We start from the raw sequence: 26085 nt of genomic DNA, 5'->3' as shown, positions 1-26085 counted from the left end.
CAGTCTAATAGCCAAACAAACAAACAAACAGACAAAACTCAGAAGGGATCCCTGAATCATCCCAAAGCCTGGACCCTCAAGCAAGGCACCAGTGCTTGTGTGGCCCACTGGAAGAAACCCATCCTTATGCATGCTTCGTAAGATGGCTCCTGATACATTCAGACTGTGTAAGCATGCTGAGAACAGGAAAAGTGTGGAGGCAGGAGTTGCAGTTGAACTGAGGAAAGACAGATAAAGGCTACTCCTGGGCTTAAGTTTCCCCAACTATAAAATGAAAGGTCTGGATTAAATTATAACTAAAGTTCCTACTCACTCTTAACATTCTATGGCTCTCTCATATCAAACATTTCCAATAAGGAAACAAAATGCAATAAAGAAAAAGAGACATGGAAGCAAGGAAGAAGGGATAACCTCTAAGATGCATTCGGCAGTTCTTACACTAGCTTGTTTTTTTAACCCTTACCTTTAGTCTTAGAATTGTCACTGTGTATTGGCTCCAAGGCAGAAGAGTGGTAAGGGCTAGGCAATTGAGGTTAAGCAACTTGCCCAGGGTCACACAGCTGGGAAGTGTCTAAGGAGAGATTCAAACCCAGGTCCTCCTAACTCCAGACCTGACACTCTAACCTCTGAGTCACTTAGCTTCCCCTTTTGCACTAATTTTTGAAGGAAATTCTAAAATTGTTCTCCATCTCTCTTTTTTTTTAAAACCCTTACCTTCTGTCTTTGAATCAATACTGTGTGTTGGTTCCAAGGCAGAAGAGTGGTAAGGGCTAGGCAATGGGGGTCAAGTGACTTGCCCAGGGTCACATGGCTAGGAATTGTCTGAGGTCAAATTTGAACTCAGGACCTCCTGTCTCTAGGCCTGGCTTTCAGTCCATTGAGCCACTGAGCTGCCCCCTCTCCATCTCTTTTGCTCAAACCCACCCCCTTCCCAGAACTCTCCAGAACTAAGCTGATTTTTCTGGGAATCTTCTGGGGGGAAAAAAAAGCCAAGTACCCTCAGGGTCATTGCCAAAGGAAATAGTCACTAGGAAAATGGCAGGCTGAGCCAGTTCTGATCCAACCCAAAGCAGTTTAGCCATATCTGAACTGATCCTGAAGATAAAGCGGGTCATGGGATTATAAATCCCTGGAAGGAGCCTCAGAGAAGATCTAACCAATCCCCTCATTTTATAGATGAAGAAACTGAGATCTAAAGAGGATAAGAGAATTGTCCACAGATATGTGGGCAGCTAAGTGATTCAGTGTATAGAATGCCAGGTGTAGCAGTTAAAATTAAGTTTCTCTGCTGGAAGCATTATATTTTTATGAGGTTTATTAAAGATTAAGAATTAAAGAAAATATAAAATAAGAAAGCACTAGGAGGGCCGAATGGCCCATTCACTTACACTGCATCATAAGAGACGCATCTGCTCGGAAGCAGAAGTAGGAAGAGAGACCCAGTAGGCTTTACAGCCAGTTTAAATAGAAATTTTGATCTCGCCTAGGTGGAGATCTCAGTGAGATTAGAGGGCATCTTGGGAAGTAGAGCAAGGACTTCTGGGGATTGAAGTCCGGGGTTCAAATCTCCATTTTTACACAGGCCTGGTCAGGAAAACTTCTCTTCCTGAATATGACATTCCATACTTACTGGCTGTGTGACCCTGGACAAATCACTTAACTCAATTTGTCTCAATTTTCTCATCTGTAAAATGAGCTGAAGGAAAAAATGGCAAACCACTACAATATCTGTGACAAGAAAAGTCCATATGGGATCACGAGTAGAACACAACTGAAAAATGACTGACCATAGGTAATAAGGGCAGAGCTCAGATTCAAACCCATGTCCTCTTAACTCAGGTTCACCTCACTTTTTCCTGCACCCAGTCAAAGAAGCTGCGGAATCTGGCATAGAGAAACTGCCAGGGACAGCAACGAACAGCAAAGATTATGATGGATGGATGCACTAACTCAGCTTGAATCAAATGGAGTTAGACCATCTTATACCAGTGATCCAAGAGCTACAGTTGCTTCTAGTCCCAAACCTCACTGGATTAGACTGGTCCAATTTAATATGAACCAGTGAATTTGGTTTAATGGAGCAGTCTAGGGACTCTGTATTTTTAAGCATAAGACTTCATCTAAATCCCTCTTTTGTAATAGAACAAGAATGCAAAGAACAACCAGAAAGTTGTAAAATTATAAAGAATGAGTTTATTGTGAGACTATAAAGAACAAGCATGGTTCCAAAGAAGAAATATGAAAAGACATCTCCCTCACCTGCCCCAATTCATCAAAGGTGGGGGAGGAGGGAGCGGTCCATTGGTATAGAACATTGCCTATATTGTTAGAATTTTTCAGGGTATTGATCAGTTTTGATAATACTTTTCCTTTTTTCCTTTTTTAAAAAGTATTTCAGGATGAGGGAAAGCGATATAATAGGGAAAATAAAAGATATTAATAACATTTTATTTTTAATAAAATAGAGGATTTTTCAAAATTCTATAACAAATTTTTTCTCTAAAAAAAATGTGAAAATGGGCTAAATTATATGAGCTATCTCAAAGCTGTATTTTTTTCAATAATTGGACATGCTATCAAATTCCATTTGAAATCATAGAAATGACTTAACATATATTATCTCATTGCAAAGAAGATGGAAATATACTGACCTGTGCTTAATAATGTGAAGCCACATTGTGCTAAACCCATTTGATATTGGTCAAATTCACTTTAAGGAAAGTCAGCCTCAAATTTATGTATCTCTGCTTCTCTAGTTCATTAATGACAGTAGTTAGTTAGTGTTAAGGATTTATTTAATAGTGTCCTCCTGGATTATGCAAGGAAAATTACCAAATTCTTCCACACCCTTTGACCCAGAGATCCCAGTTCTAGGAAGTCATTGACAAGAAAAATGCTACCACCATCACTCCTCCCATCCCACACTTACATCATCTGCATAAAAATGTTCAGAGCACTATTATTATATGTTGTGTTTTTTTAATAATGGAAAAAAACAGCACCAAATTTTGGAAATTTGTTTCCAAAACTATTGGGATAGAATATACGTAAATACCACTGTCATAAAGAATACTGAATATGAAAAATTCTGAGAAATATGGGAAATCCCATATTTATTGACATGGGGTAAAGAATCAGTGGAAATTGCATGTAAATAAAGTCAACAGGGGGAAACAACAAAATTATAGCCAATTACAGTGTTCTCTAGTAATACTGTATTACCAAAGGAGCATATTTCTTTCTGTTAATAACTGATTGGGGTGTACAGAGCATTCAGGGAAGACTCATATCTCTGGTATGAAGTCTTGCCAAGCCCTTTTCAGAGAGGCTTTCCTCCTCTGGTGTCTACCTACCACCCAACTCTCACATGTAACTCCAAGAAGCTGTAGCATACACAGCAGTCTCATCCTGATCAACCATTTCAGCAGATGACCAGGTTGAGATTAATTGATAGACCACAAGTCCATCAGGGAATTAGGAGATGCCTACTCCAAGCATGTGAAGACTCTTCTCAGCAGAATGGGCAGGTGAGAACAATTTGTTTCATCAACCATGAAGGCAGCTGAAGTAGGCATTGTGGAATGCTTAGAGGTTGGTTAGACAACAAAGAAGTCAACCTTACCCACTGCATCCTGGGTCACCACCAGTTGTGGTCTTTTGTTTTGTTTTGTTTTTTAACTTTTTACTTAGTTTTTTAAGGTTGGCACAGAAGCTTCTTTATAACAACCTTGCAATTTAGGTAGAACAAGACTTAGTATCCCCATTTTACAGATGAAGAAACTGAGACTTTGAGAAGTTTAGAGATATTATCATATCTAATTTTCACCTCCAGGTTTTAAACTGAGTTGTCCTAATTCCAAATCCAGTAGTCATTCCAATATAGAATGCTAGATCTGTGACTTGTTTGAGATGTTTAGAGCTGATACATAACAAAAATAGTCATACCTCATAGAGAGGATAGTTGAAAACAAGGGGCAGAGAAAAATAAGAGAGGAGAGAGAGAAAGACAAAGAGAAAGAGGAAAGAGACAGAAAGAGACAAATAATTAAGTTTTATGGCTTCACATTCATAGAAGAATATCTAGAAAGAAAAACAAAAATGTAGTAGATATAGGCAGCTGGAGATGTGTAGTAGAAAAAATTTTTTTAAATGTTCCATATCCTAGATACCTGAAAAACCCAGCAGAGAGAGTTGTTTCACATTGTCAAATGCCATATAGAAGTCATGACTTATGATGATGAAGATTTCATTGGCTTTGGCATATTTGGTCATAGATAAATTTTAAAGGGGGTATTTAAACAGAATTCCAGGGTCTAAAGCAAATTTCAAAATTGAAAAAGAAATCTACCTCCCAAATGAGATAGATTGATTGGGAAGGACCTAGATGGATTGGTGATGGGGGGGGGGGGAACCAAATAGGGACCTTTCCAGGGCCAGTAAAGCACAACCCCTTGAGATTATAGAAAACCAAGTTTATTGAGGTTAGGGAAATGGTAGATAAACTTAACAGGGTCCCTGTCTCTAAAAACTCAATCTCCACTAACTCTTCTATGCTCTCCTCATGGGGAATGCTCTTCTGGTCTTTTCAAGCCCTCCTTATCAGCTCCTTGATCTGTCTAGACCCAAAATCTATCTCGCTACCTTACTAACCTAAATATCCCAGATTGTCTCTAAAAGGCTAAGGAGTCAGGACTCACAGGTGAACTGAATCCTTTCCCAGACTGGGTTTGGCTTCCTAAGTAAAAACCAAAGTCCCAGATGTAAAACCCTTGGGTTTACCTTAACCAAGTTGTCACAACCAGATTGTTCTCAGCACTTCAGGGAAACACAGATCACCTCCCAGATATTTCTCCACACCCAAGAATCTACTAATCTTTCCACAAGACTAATCAGTTCCCAGAAGATGATAGAGCTGCTCTATTCCCTTCCAGCTCAGAGACAAATCAGGAGTGGCAGTTAATCTCGGTTAACTCCCAAGAGCCTCCTCAGTAATGCCTTCTCCCTCCAGAATTTTTTCCCAAGGTTTGTAGCTAAATTCTCTTCCTACCCCTTAAGATGATCTTTACATTTTTTCCCTATCCCTTATCCTTATAGAACCAAAAGAAGAAAGAAAAAAAAAATAAGTAGGAAAACTGGGAGTTGCATATATCTTATTAACTCAAGAAGTTTGTTAGTAAAAGAAAAAAAAAAGAAACATAACTAAAATTGGTCAATAGATTCAAGGAAATATTTTCTACTTCTAGGAATACAATTCTACAAGAATATAGAAGTCACTTTCTTGCTTAAATATCCTGGGATCATTTTTAGAAATACATATCACTCCTATATAATGAAGCTATGAGGTGATTCTGATTTTCCACACCATCCTACCTTCCAAGTTTTTATGTTTAAAGGGTTAGTTCATGGTAGACCCATAGATTTATCATGTGAAAATGATATGAAAAAAAAATTTTAAACCCTTACCTTCTGTCTTGGAGTCAATACTGGGTATTGGCTCCAAGGCAGAAGAGTGGTAAGGGCTAGGCAATGGGGGTCAAGTGACTTGCCCAGGGTCACACAGCTGGGAAGTGTCTGAGTTCAGATTTGAACCTAGGACCTCCCATCTCTAGGCCTGGCTCTCAATCCACTGAGCTACTCAGCTGCCCCGAAATGATATGAATTTTAAAAGATGCCATAATGCTGTTGTTGTTGAGTTACTTTTCAGTCATGCTGAACTCTTTATGACTTCATTTGGGATTTTCTTGGCAAAAAACACTGGTGTGATTTGCCATTTCCTTTTCCAGCTTATTTTACAGATGAGGAAAGTGAGGCAAACAGGGTTAAGTGATTGCCAAGGATCACAAAACTCATAAATGTCTGTGATCAGATTTTAATTCAGGTCTTCTGCCTTCAGTTTTGGCACTCTATCCATTGTGCTGCCTACCACTGATTTTTAAAAAATCATCAAGTTATGCTTAGACTAACTGGCTAACTAGCTACACTAATCACCTAGAACTTCACCTCCCATGTCTATACAGCATATGTGGATAAATCTCTTTTTAAAAAAGAATTTCAAATTACTCTTGCCATTCAGGCATCCTTTGCCCATTGGTCAAGCACATCAATACTCCTATCACATTTTCATGGCTTCCCCAGTCATTTGCATGAGGTTCTTAGAATACTTTTGGTTTCTAATTTTGCTTTCATTCTTCATTTGTTCCCCACTGGTTCATTGCTAGCTCCAAGAGGATTGATACAATACAATACAATATCATACAGTCAAGAATTGTATCACAAACTACTTTGACACCTTTCTATGTACCTAGCATGCTAATTTTGAGAAAGGACAGGGAAAGAAGACAGTCTACCATTATGCCCTTTGATATGTGGTTTCATTTAATACTATCTGATAACCAGAATACCTTGAGTTCAGTTAGTATTGAAGGCTACAGAACTTTTTTGACTTTCTTAAAATCAACATTGGTTGAATTGGGCATGCAATTAAAAAACTATAAAAAGAATAAATTTAAAATCTCCAATTAAATAACAAATTGAAAATCCTGAAAATGAAAGGAAAGATAAATAAAATTGAAAGTAAGGGGACCATTGAACTAATAAATAAGAAAAGGAGTTGTTATATGAAAAAATAAATAAACTATTGGTTAATTTGACTTAAAAAAGGAAAGAAGAAAAATTACCAGTATAAAAAATGAAAAAAGTGAAATCATAAGTAATGGAGAAGAAATTAAAGGAATTATTCAAGTTATTTCACCCATCTATGTGTCAATAAATCTGACCATCTCAGTGAAATAAATGAATGTTTACAAAAATATAAACTGTCCAGATTAACAAAAGAGGAAACAAAATATTTAAATAGCCTCATCACAGGAAAATAAATTGAACAAACCATCAAAGAATTCCCTGAGAAAATGGCCCTAGGGCCAGATGGATTTGCAAGTGAATTCTGCCAAACATTCAATGAACAATTAAATACATTACTATATAGACTATTTGGAAAAACAGACAAAGAAAGAATTCTTCTAAATTCCTTTTATGACACAAAATCATCATTAGTTCCTTGTTGCCAAAGAGGGCAACTTCACTTTCACTGGAAATCTACTTTGGTTTATGGCAGGATATTCCTTCTAAAATTGATTTACTTTTTTCTTTGATGCCAAGATCTCTATATATGTGTATGCCTGAATGTATATATGTATATACCTATGTATAAACACATTTATATATGTATGTATGAGACTGCCAGTAAATATTTAATAACTAGGTCTCTAGTGGGAAATACAGAAGGGTCCCTTTATCTATGATTTCACTTTCTATGGTTTCAGTTGTTCACAGTCAACCTGAAGCATTGGTCCAGCAAAGCACCAGAAATTCACTCAGGAAGCTCAGGAAGTCTACCTGCAGCAATTTGAAAAAAAGTGAAGTCATAAACAATGGAGAAGAAATTAAAGGAATTATTGGGAGTTATTTTGCTTATCTATATGTCAATAAATCTGACCATCTAAGTGAAATAAATGAATGTTTAAAAAAATATAAACTGTTTTGCCTAAATCTCTTCTGCTTCCATTTTTACTTTTTTTTGGTGTAGGAGAGGGAGTAACATCAAGATGAGGACCAGAAGGCATTAAAGAATATATACATAAATATGTCAACAGGTATTTGAATATATCTGTAGTGGTAGGTATTGGAACATACCCCTGTGAATACAGGGGCCCTACTTGAGATTAGTTGGTTTGGAAATCGAGTAGACTGGAAATGACCATGTCTTAGAAGTAGAAGGCTACCATGCTGGGGACATTATTTTTATGCTTCACTTAAGCATGAAATTTGCTCATAAATCTTTCTTTTTAATTCTGGTCATTTTGTCAGGAATGCCTGGAAGTCCTCTACTTCATTAAATATCCATTTCTTTCCTTGGAGTATTATGTTCAGTTTTGATGGGTAGGTAATTTTTGGTCATAGATATTTTGGCTTAGATCCTTTGCCGTGGATATCACATTCTGTGACTTCTATGCTTTAAGGAAGGTCCTGTGTAAACCTGACTGTTGCTCCACGATATTTGCATTTTTTTTCTGGCTGTTTATGCAATTCTAGTTATCTTGCCTTTTTCCTTGCCACTGGACTTTAATAACTCTAGAAGAGAGAGTGAAAACTTTGTGCAACTCTGCCTCACTTAAATTCAATTTACTCGTGAGTTAAAAAGCTTCACCAACGATGGCATTTTGGACCTCTGAGTACAAAAGACAACAATATAATAACTGATCATATAACTGGTTGGAATTTTTAATTTTTGAGGGGGAATATAATTAATTACTAAAGGTCCCTCTCTTGTTTCTTGAAAAATATCTATTATACTAAACAAAATTTATTAATACATATTTTAAATAAATGGTTCCTCCTTCATCTTAATGAGTTAATGCAATCCTTTAAGTTTATAGTATCCTTATGCATACTGCACTAACTTTAGTCTCCAGTTAACATAATATTTGCCAGAAATATCAGGCTCCTCTTATATGCCAATCAACTTAAAACCAACACTGACCTTACTTTCTCTTTTTTCTCTTCTTGTAATAAGTGAACAATTTAAATAATTAATTCAAAGTTACTTTGACTTTCTGCTTGGGGGGGGGTGGTTGACCTCTATAATGGGGAATATATGTGGATATTGCAGAATGAGAAGCTGCTAGAGAAAAATGAAGCTCATGAGTTTCTGTTTGATGTTAGGGTGGGGGAAAAGTCTGTTTTGTGTATAACAATTCTAGAATACCGTGCTTCTTTGAAAAAAAGGAAATTTTTAAAGAGGCAGAAACACATTTCATGTGGACTTGCTCCTCAATATTTCCTGTAATAGAAACATTGGTTCCAGTCCACTGACACTGAGGAATGAAATTTAGTAAGTAAGCTGACTATAGGCATAATGATTGATGGTCTTTCTCAGAGGAGCTTAGGAAAACAACTCTGTTTTAATAAGATAGTATAAGAAGTCTGACTAAAGATAATGGGTAGCATGAGAAGGAAATTCTAAAGATGCTTAAAGACTGATAACTTGAAACAAACAAACAAACAAAAAAACACAATCTTAAAAAAGTGCAGGTCATGTCCCAAAGGTGAGATTTTTCTTTCTAATTTTTACTATAGTGTCTATCTCTTCCTCAAAAGTATTCTTTGATAAATCAACAGGCAAATAGAAAATTAAAAAAAAAAAAACTGCTACACTAATTTCAACCTTAGAGTATCTAATGGAGAAAGCACCTTGTATTCTTCCCTATTCTGTTTACCTTTATTCTCCTACATTCTTCTCTGCTTTGTGAATAGCCCTGCCTGATATCTAAGTTTGCTGGTTCAGAATTGGAACTAGCATGGCACAATGCTGGATTTTGACTGATGAAAGGTTTGGGGCTTTTCCTCCCCTGGAAAAACACTTCCTTGTCCTCTCCTCTTGAATTGCTGGCTGTTAGACAGTCCACAGACTGCTACCTCCACGGTCCGTGGGCCTCCATGAAGGTAGGAACAAAACCTGGGAAGAGATGAGGATTAGTCTCACTCCTCTCTTTGGTACAATGGGGGAAAGTTCTGAATTTGGAGCCAGAAAGCCAGACACTAAATCTTAGTTACGTGTAACTATCTCTACCTGTGTGTCTTTAGACAAATTGCTTGCCCTCTCCTGTTCCTCAGTTTCCTTCTCTGTAAAATAAAAGAACAGTGTCTAATTCTAAGGTGTTTTCATTCTAATTTTACTCCATGAGATTAAGAAGTAAGTGAACAGTAGAAATCTCTTGTTAAAAATGAGGCATACTATCTCTCTAGTTAGAAGCGAATTTGGGTTTGAATGTGGTTGCTTCTTCTCAGACATTCTCAGGTTTCACAAGATCAGGGCAACACTCAGGCCATGACTGTTACAGCATCATATCTCCCTAGGTAACAGCTTGTTCCTACCTTTTTTTTTTAACTGTTTATACTTATCTGGCTCAAATAGATGACTCTTAAGATCAAAGACAAACTAAATGAAAATCTAATCAATGGAACTGGATGGCTACCTTTGCATTCAGTCCATCATCATCACGATTCACATTAATCATAATGACAATTGTACTCATATTTAATACCAGGTGTCCCCAAAGTCTTAATGCCATTGTAAGCTTGAGGAGTTTGAAGAGCTTAAAACAGTACCATGACATTTGAAACAGCCTGTATCCATTAAATCAAATAACTAAATTTATGAGTCACTATGCAAACATACAGCAAAACCCAGCCACTATCCAAAAAAAAATGAGGTGTCTTATGGTTATTTAGCTCAGCTCTTTTCTACCTTTCTCAGCTCTCTGCTAAAGGGATTGAAATAATACAATGCCTCTGGGCTTGAAAGATGATAATTATTCCTTGTTCTCTACATTATTAAAGAACCCAATTTCAAATGCATGGGTAATTTGCTCACCCTGTTCCTGTCACCCTGATCCAGTCACATCAATGCACAAACACAGGCTTAAAGCAAGTACAAAGTCAAATGTATCAACTGGAAAAGCTGAATAAGAAGGTATGACGGGATACCAGTGGCCACCTGAGAAACTGACCTTAGAACTTCTGCCCTGAAAAAAATTAAATCCACATTCAATACAACAGCAGAAAGATAAATAGGATCACTTAAATGGACTTCTAGTATGTGTTTACTCTAAAGATAAATGAAACAAAGATGATTCATTGTGAATTGTGTCTTTGCTGAAACTGATTAGAGCCCTGAACATTGTCACATTCTGAATGAAAAATTAGTGGTGCTGTAATGAGTTGCTCTTCCAGATACAGTACTAGCAGCCAGACAGATCTTCCTTAGCTCAAAGACTTTACTACACATAAATTTTCAGCCAAATCAATTAGAAAATACTCTTTAAGAAGAGCAACCCTGAAAGGGCTCAGATTGGCCAGTGGTGGTATGGATTCCTTACAGAGCTATATTTTAAAGAATGGCACCATTGTCTCTTTAGAAACTCCAAGGAAAGAGCGACTTAAACCAAGTTTTCTATTTTATTTTAAAAGCCAGACTTCAGGGGAAGAAAAAAGCAACAACAGTGAGCTCTTAATAATTTAGTAAGGGAACAGGAAACAAGAAATTGTCAGCCAGAGCAGAGACAATAAGCAAACATTCAGGAAATGTAAAATCCTAAAACCTCATACTGTGGAAGGATTCCTCCTCACACTTGGCCCAATTTCAACTATATACTTCTCCATGGAAAGAACATAGGAGAGCACGGACTGGCTATTGTCAAAGAGAGGATCATTTACCCTGGGGATTGTTTAATGGTTCCTACATCCATTCATCCATCCATAAAAATTGTAATGAAGATCTACTGCATGCAAGGCACCATAGCAAGCACCACAATAATAATAACTCACATTTATATAGTACTTACTATATGCCAGGCAATATGCTAAGAGCCTTAAAATTATTATCTAACCTGATTCTCACAACATCCCTATTATTTTCCCCATTTTACAAATGAGGCAACTGAGGCAAATAGAGGTTGTGACTTGCCCAGGATCACATTGTTAAGTGTATGTAGATGGATTATAATTCAGGTCTTCCTCACTCAAGACCTAGCGTTCTATCCACTGCCTAACCTAGCTGCACTATGGAGAAAACAAAAAAATAAGACAACTGTGTCTTTATAGAGTCAATTTTGCTTTGTGATTTCTAGAATGAAAGGAACTTCCAGCATAGATACTCCCTTCTTTCATTCAGATTGACAAGTGTCTGTAACTTATAATTTAAGGGAATTGTCTGGGTCATTGGAAGATAAAGTGATTTGCTGATGATCCCACAGTAGTATCAGAGACAGTACTTAAATCTAGAATTCCTCATTCCAAGACTGGACCTTCATCCAATCAATCAATTAACAAGCAATTATTAAGCATTTACTATGTGCAAGGAACAAGGCATAAATGAAATCATTTTTGCACTCAAGCAACTTCCATTTAGGGAAGAAAAAACATACATTGAAAAGTCATTTGTCAAATAGATATAGAATAAATATAAGATGATTAGAAGAGGAGGGTTGGCCACAAATCAAAGAATGCTTCCCATAGAATGGCCCACCAGCTCAGCTTTGAAGGAGCCTCCAGAGTCTAATAGGTGGAAGTGATGAGTGAATGCCAATCATTGACAGCTTTAAGTTCATAAAGAAGATAAATGGAATGTCTTATTCAAGGAACAGTGAGAAGGTCAGTTTGGCTAGACTAGAAGTGGAATAATATGAAATAAAGCTGCAAAGATAGGAGCCAAGATGTGACAGTCTGAATATCAAACTGAGTTGTTTGTTTTATCCTACGAGAAATAAAATATCACTGGGATTTTTTGAGTAAGGGAAGGATGTGGTAAGGCTTATTCTTTAGGAAAATAACAGGCAAATATGTGGAGGAAAGATTGGTGGGAGGAGAGAGCTATGAAAAGGAGATAGAGGTGAAAACTATTGCAACAGTCTAAGAGGTAATAAAAACCTGAATAACAATAATAAGAGCCACTGAAACATACAGAAGGGGACAGACAGATGCAAGAGATGTTCATAGATATGCACAGCACATTTGTTAGGGGAATTTAAAGAAAACATCAAATATATTGATTATCCAATCATAAGGATATAATTTTATTCCTCAAACTCAGGCGACTAAGACAATATTGTTTAAATTAACTAAACATTAAAAATACTAATTTAAAATGGGATGCAAAATACCAATTATTTTTGGTATTTTGTAGGCACGTTGTAGGCATACCTATAGCAATATCTTGACCATAGCATGGAAAAGACATAAGAACTGACTGGATCTGAGAAATAAGGGAGAGTAAGAAATTGAAGATGACTCCAACATTCCAAACCTTTGGAAATAAGAGGAAAATGGGGCTTCAGAGGGGAAAAAAGGAAAATCAGAATTGGTGGGAGGTTTAAGGGAGAGAGAATAAATTCTGTTTTGGACATATTGAGCTAGCTTTAAAATTACGATGTGACATTTGGGTAGAGATGTCCAACCAATAGTTGGCGATGTGGGACTGGAACTCAGAAAGGAGATGAGGACTGGATATGTAAATCTGAGAATCATCTGTGTAGAGATGATAACTGAACCCATATCTGATGGGCTACTAGAGAGGGATGAAGGTCCAGAATAGAACCTTTGGGACAGTGATCTAGATGATAATATTGTGGGAAAGACAGAGAAGGAATGGTTATGTAGGCAGGAGGAGAACCAAAAGAGAACTTTGTTGGAGGAGAGAGTATCCTGTGGAAAGTTTAACATGGTATTGCTCCCTTATATTTTCAGTCTGTTCCAATTAGATAATTCCTATAAGGTGCCTTGTAAATCTTAATGTCCATTGGGAAAATGGGGTCCAAGGTTATAATTTTCACAAGGTATTTCCAGTATTTCTAATAATATATTTCCTCAATTGGGAACCCCATTAGATCAGACATATTCAATCTTCTACCACAGTGTTAAAACACTTTAAGATACATTATCAGTTTGGGCGGGATGAGGGAGTTTTATTTCTTTGCATCTTCAAAAAAAACAATTTCTTCCCTTCCAAGACTTTTTTTCTACCCAGGTTTCAACTAGACAGTACAAAAACCTCTACTTACTTTTTTGGTTAAAGCTTCCCTATCCTGCCACCACTAAAGAGGATGTGCATGCTTTTCTATTCTGTGCTTTTTCTGGCCTCAATTGAAGTCAGGACTGGTCATAAGCCCATAGAGGTCCATGGACTGACTATCAGGCTCCTAAAAATCAAGCAACCATGCTAAGATAAACTTAACATGCAGCTGCCTCCCCCTCTAAGTAACTGTAGTCATGTGGCTGCTTCCTGACTGCAAGCACTTTAGTGTAATCACCTAAATTATTGACATGAGAATTTAAAAAGAGGGTTGGGGAAAAAGAGAAAAAGAAAGCACTGGTAAGTGTGGGTGACATGCATATTTATGGTCTCATGACTTTTAGAAAATATTTGCACAGTTGTGCCAAGTGTCCCTACCCAACCTCACAGGATGGAAGCTGGATTTGGAATTTGAGAATCTGAGTTCAAATGCTGGCTCTGATATTTGCCTTCTATGTGATCCTAAGAAAGTCCTCTAAATTCTCTAGGCTTGTTTCCTCACATGCAAAAAGTAATTTTAATTTTTTTTTAAAAAGGAGAGTTGGGGGGGGGGCAGCTGGGTAACTCAGTGGATTGAAAGCCAGCCCTAGAGGCAGGAGGTGCTGGGTTCAAATCTGACATCAGACACTTCCTAGTTGTGTGATCCTGGACAAGTCACTTAACCCTCATTGCCTAGCTCTCACCATTCTTCTGCCTTGGAACCAATACACAGTATTGATTCCATGAAGGAAGGTAAGGGTTTAAAAAACAAACAAACAAATAAATAAATAAATGAATAAATAAATATATAGATAGATAGATAGATAGATAGATAGATAGATAGATAGATAGATAGATAGATAGATAAATAAATAAATGGATGAATAAATGAATGAATGAATGGATGGATGGATGGATAAATAAATAGACAAATAAATAAATGAATAAATAAATAAATGAAAGGAGAGTTGGAGTAGATGGTCTTTAAGATCTCCCATCTCTAAATTTATGATTCTCCCTTTGATGGCTATTTATCTTCAGAAAATAAGATAGATTAAAGGAAATTCTGCCAGATGTTTAAGGAACAATTAATCCCAATACTATATAAAATGTTTGAAAACATGGGAAAAGGAATCCTACCAAATATCTTTATGAAAAATATGGATTTGATACCTAAACTAGGCTGAACAGAAACCATGAAAGAAAACTATAATCCAAACTCCTTAATGGATATTGATGCAAAAATTTTAGATAAATTGCTAGTGAGATGATTACTACAACAATATATCACAAAGTTCATCTTCTATGACCAGGTGAGATTTATACCAGGAATGCAGGGCTGGTTCAATATTAGCAAAACAATCAGCATAACTGGTCATATCAATAACAAAAATAACAAAAATGTTTTAATTATATCTATAGATGCAGAAAAAACTTTTGACAAAACAAAATATCCATTCCTATTAGAAACATTTGAAAGCACAAAAATAAATTGAGTCTTGTAGTGTATATAAATAGTATATATCTAAAACCAGGAGCAAGCATTATCTATAATGAGGATAAACTTGAAGTCTTCTCAATAAGTTGAGAGATGAAAAAAGATGTCTACCATCACCAATACTATTCAATATTGTATCAGAAATGTCTATAGCAATAAGACAAGAAAAAAGAAATTGAATGAATACAAATAGGTGATGAGGAAGCAAAACTATAACTCAAAAGATGATATAATAGTAATACTGAGAGAACGCTAGAAAATCACCTGGGGAGATTTTATGTGAACTGATGCAAAATGAAGTGAGCAGAACCAGGAGGCAGTTAAAGCAATACTGTGGGATGATCAACTATCAAAGGCTTAGAATCAAGACAATGATTCAAGAGATTTCCAATAGACACACGAAAAATGCTCTCCATCTCCAGAGAAAGGACTAATGAACTCTGAATGCAGATTGAAGCATACTTTTTCAACTTTATCTATTTTTTGTTTCTAATTTTGCAACATGGCTAATGTAGAAGTATGTTTTGCATGACTTACCATGTAAAATCAATATCAAATTGTTTACCTTCCCAAGGAAGGGGGAGGCATGGGAGGGAGAAAATTTAGAACTCAATTCTTTTTTAAATGCATGTTAAAAAATTTACTTGTATTTGGGAAATATTTAATGAAATAAAATACATTGTAAAAAAGAAAATGAGATAGATACCTAATATAAAATGGAAAAGGATAGAAGATTTGTTGGCAAGTAGAAAATAATAATAATTCTTAATAGTATAGTATATAATATAGAAGTATGCCTTGCTTTTTCTAAACACATTTCTTGATGTACAAATCCAAACTTTTTAAATTTTTTTAAGAGCTAGGAGAAGTTTTTGCTTAAAAGGATACTATAGTAAAAAATAAATTCTATAAAGCAAATAATCATCTTTGGACTTATTTAGACACAGAATCAAGAGAACTAGATTCATATCTCAGCTTTGACACAGCTCATGGGACCATATCCAAATCATGCAATCTCTGAGCCTCAGTTTCTTGATTTGTAAAATGAGAATAATAGTATTTGTGCTACCAAAAGGTTGTTGTCAGCAATGTGTCTTTTAAACCTGAAAGCACTCCGTAGGGGTGTAATGTCCTGTGTGTTTTGTCTATGTAGTTTATGTGTGTCCTCTCACCTAAGTGTGTATGTTAACTTTTAGTGAGGCAAGGCAAGATAGATATCTCTAAAATCTCCAAAGGAGATTTTTATTCTTCTCAGGAAGGTAAGCAGGAAGCTGGGGCCAGAGGATGATTGCTCTGCTCTTTTCAGTGAGAGGTGGTACTAGACTAAAATTATATCCATCTGCTCTTAAATATTATTAGTCTAGTAGTAGGAATTTTCAGATTCAAGCTGCATTCCTGATTACTATTCCTTTAAAGGGCAGGAATGCCCCAAGCTATATATCCAAGACTTGATTCCCTTCCCAGTAAATACCACGTCCACAGTGAAATTCATTTATACAAGTCAAGAGCAAAACAGAAATCAGAGAAGGTATACATATGAGAACATACCGCACCATACAGAGAAAATGAGCCATGTCCATTGGGAGTGAGATAATTCAGTTCAAACAAAAGTAACAATCTCGAATCTCACTCAAACTGAAATCCCCCAGTCTCTAGTGTAGTTAGCTGGAGATAGATACATGACAGCTTTTTTCATATTGGCTTTTTCCTAGAATCTGTCTTCCTTCAGGGACTTAAAGAGTATCTGGAGCCATGTGTGTTCTCTCTGGTAGCTGGGAGCCAGAAAATCAGAATCTCTCTTCTCCTAAATTCTAATCAATTCATGGGGCATTGAATGCAATCAATTTCTATCAGTGAGAAGAGTCTTATGTAAATGAGCCTTGAGCCACAAAATACAACTGTTAGAGGGTGATTATTATATTCTGTTTGGCATCAGGTTCTTTAAATATCTCGATTTCATATTAACTGAAATACTGATTCAGTTTTCTGAAAGCAAAATAAAAAAAAAACAAACACCTAATGACAGACATTAATTTATTTTCCCTCCCCCCATGCTTCCATTGATCTATTTCAATATTGGGGTAGAGCTCATTTTGCTATTAATTTTTCTTCTATTATTCTTATGATTTTTCACTAAGATGGTCCTTATTTCTTTTCAAGTCCACATCATGAATTAGTGGCTAGGAAGGGCTAAAAGGATGAAGTCATAAAAATGCCATGGGGTTCACAATCACCTATCAATTTTATCACAAGTGTCACTCCTCTGGTATTCCAGCCTGCTTCATTTATGGTACACTTTTGGATAAGTCTGCTTGCTAAGTGCTTGCAAAGTGATTTATAGTTTGGTGGCAAATTCCTTGGAGGACTTTGAGAGTACTAGGCTTGGAGTGAGAAATTCAAACCCAGTCTCACACACTTACTAGCTATGTAACCCTAGGTAAGTCATTTAACCTGTGTCTGCCTCAATTTCTTCAACTGTAAAATAGGGTTGTTAAAAATAGCACCTACTTCCCAGGGTTGTTGTAAGGATCAAATGAGATATTTGTAAAAGCACTTAGCACAGTGCCTTGTATAGTTGGTGGTTAAGATGTTCTTATTTCCTTTCTTTCTCTCTCTATTTGGAACTTGGTGTATGTGATTTTTCTAAAAGTGAAGTTCTCCTGTATTATCTCCTCTTGAAACAGGAAAGAGTCAGCATTTGTCTTTGTGATCACTGTTTTTACAAGAAAGAACGAGGGGAAGTTTTTGCTTAAAAAGAATGCACAATAAAAAATAAATTCTGCAAAGCCAATAATCATCTTTGAACTTCCAGTGAGCAGAAAGTAAAGAAAATTTAGCCTATGCCTGTGCACTGTAACTCACCTTTCTTAATTAACATGCTCAGCTTTTTCTGAGGCTTTCTGCTGAGGCAAAAGAATATCCTAAAGAAAGAGTACAAAGCAAGGGATGGAATTAGGGATTCCCAGTCTCCATGCAGATTTTTTGATGTTTGCTGTGTTCTTTTAATAAAAAGTAGGAGGTGATTTAGCGCAGTAGAGTAAGTCCTGAGTTTGAAATCCATGGTAGCCCTACTTCCCACCATTGCCCCCAAGAACAGAGTAATTTGGACACTTTTTGATAGGCTAACAAACCATTAAGAAAATGCAGTTGCTCACATTCCACACTTGGCTCAAGTTTATTGATCCTTTCACCTTTGAGCATCTTTCTGCTCCCTCCCTCTAAGCACACATAAGTTCCCTCTTGATGCTTTCTTCCATCTAGTGGCCCACTTCCTGCCATTATTTAAACTGCATACTTCACTATTAATTTCCACACATTTTTAAATTCAGAAATTAGAATCAAAAGATCATAGATCTATAACACAGAGGGGAAGCTTAGTTCCATAGAGCTTAAGTGATTTGACTAAGGACACCTGCAGAGGGCATCACAAAAGTTGAGATACCCTGTGTAATAAGAGTCAGGACTGAAGTCCAAACTCAGATCTTCTATTTCCATTCCATTGTATCACAACTTCTCCAGCTGTCCATATTTGGAGAACTTTAAACTTTTCTCCACTCCTCATTATACATATACAATAATAACAGCCAGGATTTACTTTAGTATTTTATAAATATTATTTTATCTTCACAGTAACCCTGGGAGGAAGATGTTATTATCCCCATTTTACAGTTGAGGCAAACAAAAATTAGTTGATTTGCCCAGTCACACAGCTAGAAAGGGTCTGAGGCTAGATTTGATTGAAATATGGGTCCAGAACTATATCCCTTGACCCATCTACCTGCCTCTTACAATTATGTTCCCTTCTCTAGTTCTTCTTCGTTAAACCCTATAGAGTATCCATTCAAACCTTATTCTACTTCTAAGGACTGTACAATAAAATTCAACTCCTTTTCAAAAATGAGGTTTCCAGACAATAAGTTAATTTGAAATAATATATAATAGCAAGACCAGTTGACCTTTATATTGAACTTGCAAAGCATTTTAAATAATTGTCTCAACAGACCCTCAAAATATCCCTGCAAAGTGGAACCTATTAGTTCCCCTTAATACATTGAAGATTAATAGACATAGCTGACCAGCAGCTACAAAATATTCTTGTGTGGGTTGACCACCTGAAAGGTGTGCAATTGAAAATCTGTTACCCTAAAAAACTACTTTTCCCAAGAGCCCACTGACTTCCTGTCATTACATACTTCCTATAAACAGAGGATATTAGCGAGTGGGCGGTCTTTTTGGGCCTCTTTCTTGGACTTGCAGCCAGCATGGTGGTGGTGGTGGTAACCTAAGTGTGGGGATTTTAAATGGGCTAATCAGCCATGGGCATGTGGTCTTTATTTTGTATCTTCTTTTTTCCTTGATTTCTAATGATCATTTAATAAATCTCCAAAAATATAATATTTTTATTTATTGAGACTAATTTTAATTTTTGCAAAGGAAAGCTGGGGATTAAGGGAAATATGAGTGGGAGGTTTAAAGATTAAGGTAGGGAAGACATAGAGAGGGTAAAGAGAGGTACAAAGACTCAAGATTCTTCAGCATAACATTAAGCCAGTGCTGAATTGCTCTGATGATGGTCGAGCCTTTTCTTCTCTAGACAGGCAAATAGACTGGATTTTTATTGAGGATTTTTAGGAATGGAGGATGTAGGAAGGTTAATCAAATAGGTGACATAGCAGAAAAATTAGCATCATATCAGTAATCCATGACAAGATAAAAGAGCTGGACCCTAAGACAATGGAGTAGCCAATATCCAGACCAGAAGTTCATTTTACCTTCAGCCCAGTGGCCCTATCTCATACAAATGCTAACTGAGTGCCTTTGTTATTACACAGAAGCTATAGAAATTGCTGGCCAGCCTTCTGGACTGCCCATGTGGGGAGGGGTTTGAATACCACAAGATTTGAGCTCCAATTCAGTTCAAGGATCCAGAAATCAATTATGTGAAATATTAGAAATATATCCATAAGTCTGGTACATGGGCACAATGCTCATAAGAGTCAGGTGTTGAATGTATCTTAAATACTTTCAAGATTTGCTTATATCTGGAACCCTAAGAGGTTAAAATGGATTAAGTGGCTTCTCAGTGGTCACACAGGTATTCAATGTTAGAGGAAAGAGTATTTATTAAGTGCCTGTTGTTTGCCAAGCACTGTACAAAACACAAATATTTTTTCATCAGATCATTTGAGGGATTTGAACCCAGCTTTCTTCTGACTCCAAGTCTAATGCTCCTTCAATGCTCCTTCTATAATACTATGCTTCCTCTGGAGCAGGGGTTCTTAACATTTTAAAAAATATATTTTCAAGGACTCCATTGGCAGTACCTATTATATATTAGGCACTTTGTTAAGTGTTGGCAATCTGGTGAAACCAATAGACCTCTTCTCTGAATATTCTTAAAAATCATAATCTGAGGAAATATCAAATTTTATTTAGAGCTTAATGAAAATAAAAATGTGACTTTTTCCCATCCAAAATTACAGACTCCCTGAAATCTATCCATGGACCCTTGGGAGAAAGGGGTGTTGGTGATTAAGAACCAGGACAATAGGTTGAGTCTGTTCCATATGACCTTTAAGAGAATTCTTCCTGGAAAACATGTAGTTTATTTTACATATGAGGAAAGTGAAACCAAGAGAAGTTAAATAACTTGTCCAAGTGACACAAATAAGAGGCTGTTGTTCAGTCCTCTCTGACTCTTGGTGACTCTGTTTAATGTTTTCTTGGCAAAGATACTGGAGTAGTTTTCCATGCAGCAAAAGCAGGGTGAAATAACTTGCTCAAGGTCACATAGCTAGTAAATGTCTGAGGCTAAGTTTGAACTCGGGTCTTCCTAATTCTAGGCCTGGCACTCTATCTACTGCACCACTCAGCTGTCCTAGGATAAGAAAAAAAAGTGGCCAAATGGGGAAAAAATCTTTGAATCAAAAATGTATAATCTTAATATCTAACTATTTAATAAACCAAAAACTAATTATTTAACTTACCTGCTTAGTGACTTCTTTGTTCATGTGTCAGTCATTTCTTTTGTTGATCTTGATACTATTTAACTTGTGTGGGGTGCCATGAACTAAGCTAAGTGAGGAGGAGGGGAAATTCTTTAACTAGCCTATTAGTGACTTTTTTGTTTCTGAATTTCATTGGCTAAATCTTCAGTTGAAGTTTGGTATTTTGTACACTTCAAGCCCAAGAAAGTGCTACTAACTTCATCTGTCAAGTAGGCAGACTGTCCCTGTTGACTTTCATTGTTTAGCCTAGACTAATGGTTAAACTTAGCCACCAGTCTCTCTTTCTTTTTTCTCCCTTCAATATGTATCTGACTGCGATTTTTCTATTTCTCAAGTAGTTTAATACTTAGCATAAATCAAGAAAGGGAATAGGTAAGTGGAAATAGGAGACCCTTGCTGTTTCTTCAGCTGAGTGGCTCAGCTTCAGCTTTTTCTGTCTTCTACCTAGCCAGTCTCTACCTCTATCTTACAAAACAAAAGGCAAGTGTCTTTTTTGGGAAGGTCAAAGGATATAACGGATCTTCAGGGTGAGTCCCTGAAGTTAAGAGATCAACCCTTTCAGAAGCTTACTTTGTCTTGTTTTTCCTCTAATGAATGTTCTCACACCTACAGGAACCTTCTTTTTCTTCTCCAGGGTAAGGGAAATGGAGGAAAGGTAGTCCATAGGTTGGGATATTGAGCTCCTGGTCTTCGCTCCACACTCAGTCAAGTTCAGAGAACAAAGACCCTTTTCCATTAGCAGTTCTTCCCACAATTCTCTTCTCCCACTCCAACTGTCAAAGCCCCTCCCATCACATTCCAACTGTTGTCTGCTCGACCTAAGTGGCAGAAATGCACAAGTTTGATTCAGTTTTCCTTTCCACAATGCCCACTAATAGGGAATGGCTGAACAAACTGTCCCATATGAATGTAAGAGAACATTATTGTTATAAGAAGTGATTTGTGAGATGAATTCAGAGGAGCATGGAAAGAGTTACATGCACTGATACTGAGCAAAGAAAGTGGAACCAATAAAACAATTCACAAGTAAATAAAATAATAACAACATGCTAAAAGGTCCAAAGTGAATGTTACAAAAGTATAAAGATCAGGTATGATGCAAATGAACAGATTTGAAAGGTCACCTGCAACCTACTTCTTTTTGGAGGTGGAGGTGCAAAGGTGTTACATATCAAATGTTTTCAGGCTTTTTCAATTTATTGTTCAGTTATCCTGATTTCTTTTCTTCTTCTTCTTTTGTCTTTAAAATATGCCATTGGTGGGGGGCGGAGTCAAGATGGCAGCTTAGCAAGCAGCAAAAGTTCAGACCAAGTGGAAGACCCTTCCTTACCGATACAGACTGAATGCTCCTAGGGCACCGAAATTCAATCTGAACAACAGGACAGAAGCGGGGAACCATCCTTCTGGACTCAAATCAAAAGGTACGCCCCCCAAAAGCTGGAATCTGAGAATACTCAGGGTTAAGGGGAAGGCAGAGCGAAGGTCCCAGGACCCCTCCCCCACAACCCAGAGGGCTGAGCCCCCAGCAGCAGCGGGAACCTCTGAGTGGGCAAAGGTGCTGGTTTGCAGGGTCTACCTTGTGAGCAGTGGGGCGCCGGGCTCGGAGCATCCAGCTTGGACAGCGGGGAGGAAGCCAGGGAGAAACGGGCATGGCTGGGTCCGGGCTCCAGTCTCATCCTTGCCTTGGGCACATCCAGACCAAACCAGTTGAACTAATCCCATCAGAACTCCTCAGAGTTTAGGGAGGCAGGCAAAGGCACTTGCGGACAGCTGGGAAGCAGCTAGAGAGAACTGGAGAGAGCCTGGGCGGCCCAGCCTTCCAGGAGTCTTCAGAGCCTCAGTGCTTCATACCACATACAGCCCAACCCAATTGAACTCAATCCAATCAAAAGCCTCCAGAGGACAGGGAAGCTAACATGCCTTCCCCAGTGACTGTACCAAGAGATCTGACAAAGCTCCAAGAGGAAGACTGACAGCCCCAAAACCAAAACAAAATGAGAGGAGCAAGAGCACAGCCAAATACGTGGAGCAAAGAAGGGATAAATTCGAGCAAACAACAGAAAAAGAAGAAAGAAATTACAATAGACAGCTTCTGCACAGGTAATGAGCAAAGAGCGAATGAAACAGAGGGGGAGGACCCAGCAAAGGAAAAATCAGAAATCCCAGCAAATTGGATATAGGCTTTGGAAGAACTCAAAATGCAATTCAAAACACAATTAAGAGAGGCTGAAGACATACACATGAGTATGCATATATACATATATATGTATTTATATATATAACTAGAGCTTAAAAATAGGTTAATATTAAAAGAAATGGGAAAAGAAACAAATGGGGGTAAATTTATATGTCATAAAGAAGCTCATGGTGGGCAGAGGGAGAACATCAATACACTGGAAGGGTAAAGAGGTCAGAGACAGGAAATACTCAACTTTTATGTGCTTTGAAAGTGATTCAAAGAGGGAAAAACAACCCAATCCATTGGGGGCAGAGAATAGATTTGCACCCCATAGGGGAGTAGAAGGGTAACAAATGGTCTGGTGGGGAGGGAATAAGTACAGTAGAGGGGGGGAGCGGGGGCTTAATTTTAGAAAGACTACAGGGAAAATAAGGGGGGGATAAATAGGGAGGAGGGTAGAGAGGGAAGTAAAATAAGGGTGGTAACAAGGGAGACTGTTCAAAAGCAAACATTGGTGTAGAAGGAAATAGTGAAAGAAGAAAAGGCAGGTAAAGGAGCAGAAATCAAAATGCTGGGAAATACACAGCTAGTAATCATAACTCTGAATGTGAATGGAATGAACTCACTCATAAAACGCAAGCAAATAGTAGAGTGGAGTAGAGTCTAAAACCCTACCATATGCAGTCTACAAGAAACACATATGAGAAAGGTAGATACATATAGGGTGAAAGTAAGAGGGTGGAGCCAAACCTATTGGGCATCAACAAACAAAAAGAAGGCAGGAGTCGCAATCATGATATCCGACAAAGCCAAAGTAAAAATAAATCTAGTTAAAAGAGATAGGGAAAGTAATTACATCCTGATAAAAGGCAGTATAGCCAGTGAGGAAATATCTGTACTCAACATGTATGCACCAAATGGCATAGCATCCAAATTTCTAAAGGAGAAACTAGAGGAACTCAAGGACTAAATAGATAGAAAAACTATACTAGTGGGAGATCTGAACCTTCCTCTATCCGAACTAGATAAATCAAACCAAAAAATAAATAAGAAAGAGGAAAGAGAAGTGAATGAAATCTTAGAAAAATTAGAGTTAGTAGACATGTGGAGAAAAATAAATAGGGACAACAAGGAATATACCTTCTTTTCTGCAGCACATGGTACATTTACAAAAATTGACCATGTATTAGGGCATAAAAACATTGCAAACAAGTGCAAAAGAGCAGAAATAATAAATGCAACTTTCTCAGATCACAATGCAATGAAAATAATAATTAGTAAGGGAACATGGAGAGGTAAATCGAAAATTAATTGGAAATTAAACAATACGATTCTCCAAAACCTGCTAGTTAAAGAACAAATCATAGAAGCAATTAATAACTTCATTGAAGAAAATGACAATGATGAGACATCCTTTCAAAATCTATGAGATGCAACCAAAGCAGTACTCAGGGGGAAATTTATATCCTTGAGTTCATATATTAACAATTTAAGAAGGGCAGAGGTCAATGAATTGGGAATGTAAATTAAAAAATTAGAAAGTGAACAAATGATAAATCCTCAGATGAAGACTAAATTAGAGATCCTAAAAATCAAAGGAGAAATTAATACAATTGAAAGTCAAAGAATTATTGATTTAATAAATAAGTCTAGAAGCTGGTACTTTGAAAAAACAAATAAAATTGACAAAGTACTAGTCAGTCTAATAAAAAAAAGGAAAGAAAAAAACCAAATTGACAGTATCCAAGATGAAAAAGGAGATCTCACCTCTAATGAAGAGGAAATTAAGGCAATCATTAAAAACTACTATGCCCAATTATATGGCAAAAAAATATGGCAATCTAGGTGATATGGATGAATACTTACAAAAATATAAATTGCCTAGACTAAAAGAGGAAGAAATAAATTACGTAAACAACCCCATATCAGAAAAAGAAATTGAACAAGCCATCAAAGAACTCCACCCAAAAAATACCCAGGTCCAGACGGATTCACAAATGAATTCTATCAAACATTCAAAGAACAACTAATCCCAATATTAAACAAACTATTTGACAGAATAGGCCAAGAAGGAGTTCTACCAAATTCATTCTATGACACAAACATGGTACTGATCCCAAAGCCAGGCAGGTCAAAAACAGAGAAAGAAAACTATAGACCAATCTCCCTAATGAATATAGATGCAAAAATCCTAAATAGGATACTAGCAAAAAGACTCCAGCAAGTCATCACAAGGATCATCCACTATGACCAGGCAGGATTCATACCAGGAATGCAAGGATGGTTCAATATTAGGAAAACCATCCACATAATTGACCATATTAACAAGCAAACTGACAAAAATCACATGATTACCTCAATAGATGCAGAAAAAGCCTTTGATATAATACAACACCCATTCCTATTGAAAACACTAGAAAGTATAGGAATAGAAGGGCCTTTCCTAAAAATAATAAATAGTATATATCTAAAACCAACAGCAAACATCATCTGCAATGGGGATAAACTAGAAGCCTTTCCAATAAAATCAGGAGTCAAACAAGGATGCCCATTATCACCTCTATTATTTAACATTGTACTAGAAACACTAGCAGTAGCAATTAGAGAAGAAAAAGAAATAGAAGGTATTAAAATTGGCAATGAGGAGACCAAGCTATCACTCTTTGCAGATGATATGATGGTTTACTTAAGGAATCCTAGAGAATCAACCAAAAAGTTACTCAAAATAATCAACAACTTTAGCAAAGTTGCAGGATACAAAATAAACCTGCATAAGTCATCAGCATTTCTATAT

The 26085-nt window shown here is 36.9% G+C and overlaps 1 long non-coding RNA gene across 1 annotated transcript in view; it reads right to left on the bottom strand.

Annotated features, from left to right (window-relative positions):
- The window catches only part of LOC103098019 (uncharacterized), a 69904-nt gene extending 47136 nt beyond the window's left edge, over positions 1-22768 (bottom strand). Inside the window, exon 1 of the long non-coding RNA XR_462692.3 lies at positions 21683-22768. This is a non-coding gene — a long non-coding RNA (uncharacterized LOC103098019). The remainder of the gene's footprint in view (positions 1-21682) is intronic.
- Between the last annotated feature and the right edge of the window lie 3317 nt (positions 22769-26085).

The sequence above is a fragment of the Monodelphis domestica genome, chromosome 2 (genome assembly GCF_027887165.1).
Source record: "Monodelphis domestica isolate mMonDom1 chromosome 2, mMonDom1.pri, whole genome shotgun sequence".
NCBI lineage: Eukaryota > Metazoa > Chordata > Mammalia > Didelphimorphia > Didelphidae > Monodelphis > Monodelphis domestica.
This window is presented reverse-complemented; position numbering and strand designations above follow the sequence as displayed.